A 12,209-nucleotide genomic window follows, 5' to 3' on the forward strand; every position below is an offset into this window, starting at 1 on the left:
ACTCAAGGAGAAATTGGATACAGCAATGCCACAAGTATGTGTAGAGAACACAATGGGCCACTATAGAAGATTCTCAGTATTTTCTAGGGCATTCTGTTTTTTGTTTTGCATCTTCTTTACATTTGGTATTAAATGATGCAGCAAAAATCTACTTCGACAGCACTGAATTTTTTATATCATCCAAGAAATTATGTAACTACTCTTTTTGCTTCAACCAAATGTTGGAGGATATTGAAAATGCATTTATGGAACATAAAATTTAAAATCATTGTTGAATATGAGATGGGAAAATTGAGTGGATGCCATCTTGCTACTAAAACTTAATTAGGGGGAGCATGTAGTGCATACTGATGATATGAATAAAAACATAGATTCTAAAAATACAAGTCAAAAGTGTACTTATGAAAATATCCTCTTTAAGATGCATTGCTCAGGACTAATTTGGAGTGAAGGTAAGATTAATGTTACAGTAGTCCCTCCTTACCCGTGGCTTTACTTTCTGTGTTTCAGTGACCCAGAGTCAAGGGCAATCTGGAAGCCAGCGATCCTTCTGACTCCTCACCAGGTCAACAATAGCCTAAATGTGTCACAACACCTACATTATCCTTTTCCCTTTTTTTCATACCAGACATTTTATCATCTCACCTCATCCCAAGGAGAAGGGTGAGTCCAGCACAGTAAGACATTCAGAGAGAGAGAGACCGCAGTCACTTTTATTACTTTTATTAACTTTTATTATAGTAAATATAAACTTTATCATAAGCATGTATGTATAGGAAAAAAAACAGTGTATATAGGGATCAGTACTATCCATGGTTTCAGACAGCCACTGGGAGGTCTTGGAACCTAGCCCCCTCTGGATAAGGGGAACTACTTACTACATTAGCAAAATTAGACAGGAACCCAAAGTCAATGAATATCATTGCCTTGAAAGCACACAATGGGCTAAGAAAATCATTCAAGAAAGGCTTATATTGCTAAAAGAATATCATGTTTCTTTCAGAATCCTACATCAGTACTTCTCAAATTTTCATGTGCATGCAAACTCTCCAGGGATCTTATGAACATGCAAAGTCTGATTCAGTAATTCTGGGGTAGAACCCCAGATTCTGCATTCTTAACAAGCTCTTGGTGATGCCCTGATCCTAGGCACTTGGAGGAGCAAGGGTCTCGATTTCTGCTATGATCTGGAGAATTACTATCAATAGAAAGTACCAAAGCCAGGTGAAAATGTGCAATTGAAATGGACTGATGAGCATTATTAAATAATTTCAGACATTCTTCATCAATGTATGGAAAACTAACAATCTAAGATTAACTTTTTTTTTTTTTTTAAGATTAGCTTTTAAAACCTACTATCTCCCATCAAAATATTGCAGTGTTGGCGCACCTGGGAGGCTCAGTCAGTTAAGCTTCTGACTCTTGATTTCCGCTTGGGTCATGATCTTAGGGTCCTGGAATGGAGCCCCAAGTGGGGCCTTGTGTTCTGCATGGAGCCTGCTCTTTCCTGTTCCTCGGCTCCTTCTATGACTTGCTCTCTCTCTCTGTGTCTCTCAATAAGTTAAATCTTAAAAAAAGAATTGCAGTGTTTTTGTGACAATAGTTTACTGGATCCATTTCCAAATAACTGAAATTTTCAAGGTGTAATTGATTTTGCCAGCACACTATCAGTGAAAAATGTAGCATCTCAAAATTAAATATGTTAAAACCAACGTAAAGCCCACACTTCCATAAGACTACCCATCTGATGATCATTTCTATGAGATATGAGCTGTTAAAAAAAAGTAATCATTAGAACTGTCAAAAACAGTTTTTTCTGGGGCACCAGGGTGGCTCAGTGGGTTGAGCCTTGGCCTTCAGCTCGGGTCGTGGTCTTGGGGTCCTAGGGGATTGAGCCTTATGTTGGGCTCTCTGCTCGGCGTGGAGCCTACTTCCCCCTCTCTCTCCGCCTGCTGCTCTGCCTGCTTGTGATCTCTCTCTGTGTCAAATAAATAAATAAAATCTTAAAAAAAAAAAAAAAGAACAGTTTTTTCTTCCAAGGCAAGATGTCTATGACAGATTATTAGATCTAAGTGACTTTAAGATTCTAATATTATAAACATTTGGGTTTTCCATTATTTTAAGATGAATAACTTACTTGTGTATTTCATATAGAATAAGTTTCTCTTAAGCAATTGTTATTGTTGAGAAATAATTAATACAAGTTTTTTTAAAAAGTAAACTCTGCCCCCAACATGGGGCTCGAACTCATGACCCTGAGATCAAGAGGGACATGCTCTACTAAGTAAACCAGCCAGGTGCCCCTTAATAGAATTTTTTTTAACTTGAAGAAGGGGTGGCTTTTCCCAAACTTGTACAAAATGCTGTAGGACCTGGTGGTGGCCCTGCTTAGAGCAGTGTACTTAATAAGGAATAAAATGATCTGTGAAACCCATTTGCCCAGTTCAAGGTTTTGGTACCCTGAGATTCCAGTCTGGTGCGATTAATAGAATCAAAACATAATCTGGCTCCCGCATAGATGGTTATACGTTTACCGATGGTACCAAGGAAAACAGGCTTCTCGGGCATGAGTCTATCTTCAAGATACCCAGGAAGACCAACCACCAGGATCTCATGGGGAAAATAGGAATTGTGAGCCTCCGTGGTGTAGAATCCTAGAATGGAAAACTACTCCAGGGCTGGGGCTGGTATCAAGGTTTCAAGTTTCTCCATTCTCTTTCCAGCAAACCACACTCCAGCCATGTAAGTAACTCATTTTTTGCCTCTCTTCTTCCTCTTTCTCTTCTGCTTTTGTGACTTTCTCTGTATGGGTCAGTTCAAGGGCGAGAATCTGACTGGATTAATGCGATCATTGCTGATCCCTGCAGGACACAGTTTACCTAGAACCTCAGACTTGTGCTTGTAGAGCCCCCTCTTGGCAGCTCTTCTATGCAGGGGGCTGCTGGTGGGACTATGTAATGAAGCTTTGGAAGTAGTCCTTTTGTTGAAAACACACCCATGAGTGTCTGTCTTCGGCTCAGATCATGATCCTTGGGTCCTGGGATCAAGTCCTGCGCCAGGCTCCTTACTCAGCTGGGAGCCTGCTTCTCCCTCTCCCACTCCCCCTGCCTGTGCTCTCTCTTCTCTCTCTGACAAATAAATAAAATCGTTAAGAAAAAACAAAACATCCTTGCTAATGGCTCCCTCGTATTCCAACAAGGAATGAAGCATCATCAGCCGCTTCGTTATTCAAGGACGGTTGTTCATTTTAGCCAGATTTTCTCTGTATGAAAATGCCAGAAAGGCGGCTGTGGATACAGTTCAGTGCTCTGTGCTTCGGGATTTCCACCCCCCAGGGCTGACCCAGGCAGCAGAGGCGGCTTCCATGTCTAGGCCAGCGCCCACAGCTGGGACTCTGTCTACAGGAACAGAAGCTCAAAGAGGTAGAAGAGCTGGCCTGGGGATTTTTTTTTTTTTCACACATGGATGGGAGGGAGCTGGCGGTAAAGGGTTACAGGATTAGAGAGCTAAGCTGACGGGCCACACCTGGAGGCAGTCCTGCACGCTGAATTTACAACAGGAGCCTGGGAGTCGTATAAATGAGTAATGCTTCGTGATGCTCTTTTCCAAGCCAGCTGCAAAAATTGGCAGGGGCCCGTCAGTGTGCTGTCGATGTGTCTGGAATTCAAATAGTTTGATTCTGAGATACAATGACAATGGGAAGCAAGGCATTACCTTGACAGAATGATGGCCGAGACAGCTGCAACCCATATTCATGGAAGGTGTGGCGCTAACAGCTGTTCTCCTGCCTCGTTGCTGCCCCTTCCTCAAGGTCGTTAAATTAAAAAGTCATGTAGCTGGTAATTCTTCCCGCAAACCCCCCCCCCCTTTCTCTAGTCCAGGCACTGAAGAACGGGGAAAGGGAAATAAAAGCCTCGACTGAAACGGATATATCTCTTTAAAAAAAAATGCCGCTGACATTAGACACCGCTCCGAGGGGCACATTTGAATATTGGTGGCCGAGCACCGGTGCAGCAGAACTTGCTGCTGCCTCTTTTGAATTTGTCTTTGTTGGCTGAACAGGGTCGTATCTTTCCCAGGTATAACAGCTGGGAGGATTTGGTCAGGAATCACAGGAGATTTGGTGAGCTGGTGGCCTGTTACCTTTCAAATCACAAGGCACCTCGCCGGTGTGGGTTGTCATGTGGGTTCCGGGAACCGATCTGCAGGTCTGGATTTATTTGCCCCATTATAGCGCTCATGCTACCTCTTATGTGTCATGTGTTTGGCTTTTCTGAAGCACTTAAAAAAAAAAAAAAAGTCTTTTTACCTATGGCAGAGCATTCTGGAGAAGAACCCCGAACAGGGACTGGGAGCTATTGACTGGGATTTCAGGTCTGTTCTTTTAGCCTTTCTGTCTCTGGATTTCCTTTTTTCCGTCTAGAAAAGACAAGTGTTGGTCTTGCCCTGCAGGCTCCCAGTTCCCTGATCCTGTTCTCACTTGATGGCTTATTACTTATAGGAGGCTGGACAGTTCCCAGGTATCTTGACTCCACATTTCCTATACATACAAAAATCCTTAACACTCCCTTAAGATGAATTTGGCAGATTTATCATTTTGACTTTTTATTAACCTAATAATTAGTTCTCAGAATATGAACACGTAAATACTAATTGCAACCAGGTATGTAATGTTTACTATGTGACAGGTACTGTTCTAAGGCTTGATTTACTTTCACAACAAACCTGTGATGTAGATGGGTGGGAATTTTACTGTTCCAATTTTACAACTAGAAGAAATAATTTAGAATGTATCTAGTTTCTTTTTTTTTTTTTTTAAGAATTTTATTTATTTATTGGGGGGGTGGAGAGAAGGGGAAAGGGAGAGGGAAAGAAGCAGAACTTGCTTCTGTTTGGGTATGCAGGGCACAGAGCCTAATATGGGGCTCAGTCTCTGACTCTGAGATCATGCCTTGAGGGGAAATCAAGAGTTGGAGGCTGAGCCATCCAGGTACCCCTATCTTGTTTCTGCTATAGAAGTACATTGGACGGTCACAAAGGGATAATGAGTGGATAAAAGTTTATCAGCACATTGGTGTGTGTTTGGCTTCTCTCACTTAAAGCAATGCTTTTGAAAAAATAAATGCTTTTGGGATCCATTGCATATATCAGTAAATACTAATTGCTGAGTCGTCTTCCATTGTATGCCTACTTTAGCGAGTACTGTTCAAATCTTTTTCCCACTTTGGTTGAGTTGTCCCATATTTTTGAATTGTAAGAGCTCTTTATATATTCAGGATTCAAGTCCTTTATCAGATACATGTTTTGGGAGTATTTTTCTCCCAGTCTGTACCTTGCCTTTTTAATTTCTGAATGGTATCTTTGAAAGAGCAAACTTTTAAAATGTTGATAAAGTTCAACTTATCAATTTTTTTATTTTATGATTTATGCCATTTATATGACACCTAAATAATCATTGCCCAACCCAAGATTGCAAAATTTTCTCTTATGTTGTTTTATAGAAGTTGTATATTTTTATGGGTTACATTTAGGTCTACGATTCATTTTGAGTTTATATGACGTGAAAGACTGAGACATCTCTTTCTATTTTTGGGGGGGGATATAAATTTCCAAATATTACAGCACCATTTGAATTACTCTACTGAATCACCTTGGCATTTTGTCAAATCAGGTGACCATATACATGTGTGTATTTCTGGACTATCTACTTTGTTCCATTGTCTATTCTTACACCAATACCTTACTGTTTTGACTAGGAAGTAGATGACTAGGTAGTTTTGTTTTTTTCCAGAATTATTTTTCATTTGGATCCTTTGTACTTTATGCAAATTTTAGAATTACTTTGGAATTTCTAAATTCTAAAAAGCTTCCTGGGATCTTAACTGGGATTGTGGTGAATGTACATACCAGTTTGGGGAGAGTTGACACCTTAACAATATTAAATCTAATAAATAAAAATTAATAAAACAAATTAATTATTATTAATTATTATTAAATTTCAATAAATTAAAATTAACAATATTAAATACCATGAACATGGTATTGTTCTTCATCTACCTGGGTCTTCCTTAATTATTCTTAGCAGTGCCTGGCAGTTTTTAGAGTGTAGGTTTTGGACATTTTGTTAAATCTATCCTTAAGTAGTTAATATTATTATGCTATTTTAAATGGTATTTTAAATTATTATCAATTTCTCACTGCTCTTTGCTAGTAATTTTTTTTTTTAGATTTTATTTATTTATTTGACAGACAGAGACCACAAGTAGGCAGAGAGGCAGGCAGAGAGAGAGGAGGAAGTAGGCTCCCCATGGACCAGAGAGCCCAGTGTGGGGCTTGATCCCAGGAGTCTGGGATCATGACCTGAGCCGAAGGCAGAGGCTTTAACCCACTGAGCCACCCAGGCACCCCTGCTAGTATATGTTAATATAGTTGATTTTTGTATTCTGTTACCTTGCTACATTTATTAATTCTAGTTGGGTTTTTTCTTTTTTTCTTCTTCTCTCTCTTTTTTTTTTTTTTTCCTGGAGACTCCTTCACATTTTCTACATAAATAATCATTCCATTTATGAAAAGACAATTTTACTTCTTTTCTGACTTACATGCTTTCTGTTTCTTTTCTCTTGCCTTATATCATTGGTCAGAAGCTCCAGTGCACTGTAGAATAGATGCTATGATAGTAGGCATCCTTGATTTATTCCCAGACTTAAAAGTATTCAGTCTCTGACCACGGAACCTCCCCATGGAGCTGTTTGAACGTCTTCATGGCACTGCAGCTGGTTTTCTCCACAGCAAGTGAGCCAAGAGACTGCATGGTAGAAGCCACAAAGTCTTTAATGACCTAACTTCAGAAGTCACACTGTGATTTCTGCAACAGTCTGTTGGTTAGACCTGTTAGCCCTACTTGATGTGGAAAGAGATGATATAAGCGAGAATCACTGGGGGTATTTTGGAGACTGGCTATGACAAACCCTTAATCCCAATGTCCATACTTAACAGTCTGTAAATGACATTTTGAGTAACAGCTTCCTAGAGAAATCCACAATAAGTTCCTCATTGTGCAAATAAGGAACCTAAGGTCTGTTTAAAGACGTACCTTTAAGGTTTTTAATGTCCATTTCTGTGTTCTTGCTATCACATTACATTATCTTGATATCTGTTTTACTTACTGTTTCCCTAAGGGGGTGGGCATTTATTTGCCTTGAGCTGCCATTAAATAATGAAACGAATGGGGTGGTGTGGAACGTCTGGGACACACTGCTGCTGGGGGTTTTCGTAGGATCACCATAAAGCCATCTTCAAGGTAGCCATCAAATAGGATAATTTAGTGAACGCAGTTCAAAAGCTCCACAATGGGACAATGGAAATTGACTTGATTTAGCTTCAAAGATTCTATTAACTCAGAGACATGATGAATTTATGGGAGAATTAATGCATAGCTACTGATAGAGAACGGAAGTGACCTTACTGCTTTGAAACTTCTTTCAACTCAGTTCTTAGATCTATGTACAAAACGTGATAGCTTAGATTCCTGGTCCTGTCATACACACATTTCAGAGCCAGATCATTAAATCTTGATCCTAATTACAAAGGAAATGCAGAATTTGTAGTAAGCTCATTTTAGAAGGTTGAGAAATAACCTGTTTCAGAAACTGGCATTAAGTGAATCCTCCTAAACACATCATTCACATTGTATGTGTATGTTTGGGGTCATTGCTTGCTTGAGACACATGACCTTTATTCCCAAGATCAAAATTACATTAAAATTGTGGCAAATGGATAGTAGTGTATCATCGACTTTTAAATCTATTTTTCCTCTCTTTAGCTCTCCTATTCTTCTCCTAATTGAACCAAAAGCCCACAACAAATAAAGGTTAAATTCCTGAGATTTTTTTTTAGAAAAACTTTTTATTTGTAAATTGTCTCAAACTTAGAGAAAAGTTGCAAGAATAAAAATACTACGCTTGTGTATTTTTTATGTAGATTCGCCTGTTAACATTTTATCCCATTTGCTTTATCACTTATTCACCCCCATATGCACATATATATTTTTCTTAATCACTTGAGAATAAGTTACATCATTATCTTTGCCCCCTAAGCATTTCATCCTGTATTTCCTAACAGGAGGAATATTATTTTACATAACCACAGTATAATTATCACCTGAGTAAATTTAATATCTGTGCAATACTTTGAACTAATCTACCCTTTCAGATTTTATCAACTGACCCAATGATGTCCTTCACAACACTTTTTTTCCCCTCTAGAAATGGATTCAGTAAAGGGCCATGTATCATATTTAGTTGTCGGGTTTCCTTAGCCTTCTTGAATCTGAGACATTTCTACACCCTCTCTTTGTCCTTTATGATATTGGCATTTTTGAGGATAAAGTTCACTTCTGTCCCTACCCCCTTTTTTTAGAGAGAGAGAAAGTGAGAGACAGCAAGCATGAACAAGGCGGGAAGGACGGGGGAGAGAATCTTAAGCAAGCTCCACACTCTGCGTGGAGCCTGATTGGGGGGCTCCATCTCACAACCCCGAGATCATGACCTGAGCCGAAATCAAGAGTCCAACACTCAACCAACTGAGCCACGCGAGCACCCCTCTTTCCCCCTTCTTTTTAAAAAAATTCAATGTTCATCATTTTGAGTTTGTCTGGTAATGTGTCTCCTAATTCAGGTTATCCATTCTCGAGCAGGCTACTAAAGCGAATGAGGTTGTGTCCCTTACAGAATGTCACATCTGGAGGCATACAGTGTCCATCTGTCCCTCATTGATCACCAGGTCAAGGTGTTATCCAATCTCTCCACTGTGCAATTACTGGATTCCCCCATTGTCCCGAATAAGCAATATACAGGAAGGCACTTTGGGACCATCCAAATATCCTGCTCTTTCTCTGATGACATATAGCAACTGTTCATGATTCTTGTTTGAGTCTGTCATCTTACTATGATAGATGCAAATGATGATCTCCCAGCTCCCATACGGTCTTCACATTTAGCAGCTGGGACTCAAGATTCTGCTGTGAGCAAGGGTCTTCCCTCTTCTCCATTTACTTACTATTGGTATGAACTCACAGAGTTTTATTTTCCCCCAATGGTTTACAACTCTTAACGGTCCTTCATTATTCTGTTAGTCAAATTCTCCCAGATGTGGCCATTGATAGCCCCTTCAAGCTGGCTTCTTTGTGCTTGGGACACTCCTATGTCCACCCCACCCCCTGCCCCCTTTTTAGTACTTCCTTGCTTGCTGGCATAAGGAGATGTTCCAGGCCCATCTTGCTCCCTCCCTCCTTCCCCTTCTCCCCAAGATTCCTTGTTTTTTATTTTGATTTGCCACTCAGTCTCAGAATTGCAGGAAAACTCATGTCTATGTATTTCCTCCCAGGCGTCAGCCCCTCTCTGGGCAAAGCCTTCCACCACCATGAAAACTCTGGGTTTACCTGCCTTTTTGCCCTGCAAGGTCAAGGTCTCTGAGTCTTTGCTCTAGCCTTGTCACCCTCTTCCTGGTCCAGGGTCATTTCAAATGTGATTTCCTCTTTACTCCAGATAGCCACGCCTGCCCAGATTTAATTGTTCCCTTATCTATGTTTTCATATCACTTTTTACATATCTTTTTTATGGTGCTAATCATATCCTATTACGCTTTGGTTACATTTCTAGCTAGACTGAACTGAAATACTTTCCAGAGAGAAAGGTATGAATTTTCCCTATTTTGTAGTTGAGAAACTTGAGGTTCAGGGAGGTGAGTCCGAGAAAGAGACAGCAGAACACAGGGCGAAGGTCCTTGGTTGCAACCTTCTCCTGTCATTTATTAGCTGTGGGACTGTGCGCAAGTTACTAAACCTGTCTATGCTTCAGTTTCCCAGGCAGGAAAACATGGACGATAATAAGTACAAACCTACCACCTATGGTAGTTGTGTGGATTGAAAGAGTTAGTTTTTATAAAATCCCTAGGATAGTGCTTGGCACATGGTAAGTGGTATGTAAGTGTTTGTTAAATAAATAAAGTCATGTCCCTGTAATTCGTATCCAAATCTTCAGATGATAAAGTTCCTACTCACCGCTCTATTTTCACTTTGTAGGATTCCGATATTCCCCGAGAAGCAGGGGTTCTATTAGAGACAGCAATAAAAGGAAGCTGGTTCAGGACACAAGACATTAATGAGGTGAGAGGAAGCAAAATGTTCCTGCAAACTGCTGAATTAAGGGAGAGACCAGAGGAGGGAGCAGGTGTTCTGTTCTCCTGACTCTGGGCCTGGGGTCCACGGGTTATACACTCAGGCAAGGACCACAGGTAGACTTCAGGAGCTGGTCCCTCATGAGGTCTCTTTACCTGTTTTTCCTCTCAAGTCCACTGTGGGTTAGACATTTGGGGTGACTTGTCACAAAGACCCTGCCCGTGCATTCACAGTTCTGCAAGTTGGTACCACTGACACATAGAAAATATTCACTGTTTTATGGAGGTTGGCAAAGCTATTGGCTGGGTTTTTGAATCTTGCATTGTACTACAATAGTGATTAAGTGATTAAATGTACTACAATAGTGATTAATCCCTACAATAGGAATTAAGAATAGAGTTTACATTTCCAAAAGCAAGAATCATTTTTATTTTGCTCTAATAACTGTCCACAAGATGGGGTGCCTGGGTGGCTCAGTCAGTTAAGGGTCTGCCTTTGGCTCAGGTCATGATCGGGGGGTCCTGGGATCAAGCCCCATTTCAGGCTCCCTGCTCAGTGGGGAGTCTGCTTCTCCCTCTGCTGCTCCTTCTGCTTGTGCTCTCTCTCTCTCTGTGTCAAATAAATTTAAAAAAAAATTAACTGCCCACAAGATAGTTATAGCTGATATACATAATTATTATAATGGATGTCGATATGATTAAAAATGGGGGATTGCATTCTAATTGATCTGGTAGATGACGGTTGTCAGCTGAGTGACAAAATTATGTATAATTCCATGAGTAGACAGTGCTTGTCTACGGGTGGATAAGTTACTGGTTACCTTCTGTGTCAAATATTAACTATTAACGACTTAAGAGTGCATGATCTGCCTAACTGTGGAATGTTTGTGATAGCCGTTTTCAGATGTGAGTGTGCGTCAGAATCAGCTTTAGGGCTTATTAAAACACGGATTGCTGAATCCCATCTCTAGAGTTTCTGATCCGTTCTGTCTGGAGCAGAACCCATAAATCTTCATTTTTAATTCATAACTTTTAATAATGTTCAATCTTTTAATTAAAAAAATTTAATAAATCACTTATTTCAAGTGATGCCGTTACTACCAATTCAGAGACCACAACTCAAGAACCACATCCCTTCTGTTGACTTAGAACAAACATCCCCTCACTGGCAGCAAGTTACCACCACCTAAGTTGCAATGCAATATAATTAGATTTCTTTTAAATAGGCCACCATAAGCAAATTTCCTAACCATTTCTAGCATTTTATAGATCAAGAGTCATCACTTAATTATTTCACCTTTAGAAGGAAAAAAAAAATACAAACCTAAGTGATGGAGGTTTTAAAGCAATACCACAGCTAACTGGCTGTAGTATTAGATACGTATTTCTGATATCTTGGTAATTAGACACCATAAGACTTCTTGGTGCTTGCCAATATTTTTATGAAACAAAGTATATCCATCTAGGTAAGACTCTCTTTGAGTCCGTCTTAACTAACGCGCTAAGAGGTGATGGCCAGCAGGTGGCGCTCTGAGTCAGTTCATGGGGCCCTAAATAGGGTGGAAGGTGAAGGCACCAACCAAGATGGCCTGCTTTAAATCCTCAAAGTAAGGTCCTCTTAACCACTTGTCATAAAATACCCTGAGACACACGTCTTGGAAAATCGAAGTGTCAAGCTCAGCATCTTTGCCACATTTCAAGCTAGGTAATTACCTTCTCTCCCAAAGGGAATCTGTTTTATGTATTTGTGTCCTTTCTAGGTTACAGGTTTCCCAAAGGCAATGATCTTGCCTTCCATTCGTTCTATACAATGAAGTGAAATGCACATTTTACAATAACAATTTAATTATTCTACATCCCTCTGAGCTACATGATGACCTGTTATATAATTGCTAGTAATACAGAAACGTGCCTGCCTTGTCTAAACCCTAGCAATAAATGGTAGTTTTTATTTGACCTAAAAGTGAATTGCTTATTTACTTCTCCTTTGCAGTATGAAAAGCTATTTTCCTGCCATCCCAAATTATGACTCA

The sequence above is a fragment of the Neovison vison genome, chromosome 7, assembly GCF_020171115.1.
Source record: "Neovison vison isolate M4711 chromosome 7, ASM_NN_V1, whole genome shotgun sequence".
NCBI classification, from domain to species: domain Eukaryota; kingdom Metazoa; phylum Chordata; class Mammalia; order Carnivora; family Mustelidae; genus Neogale; species Neogale vison.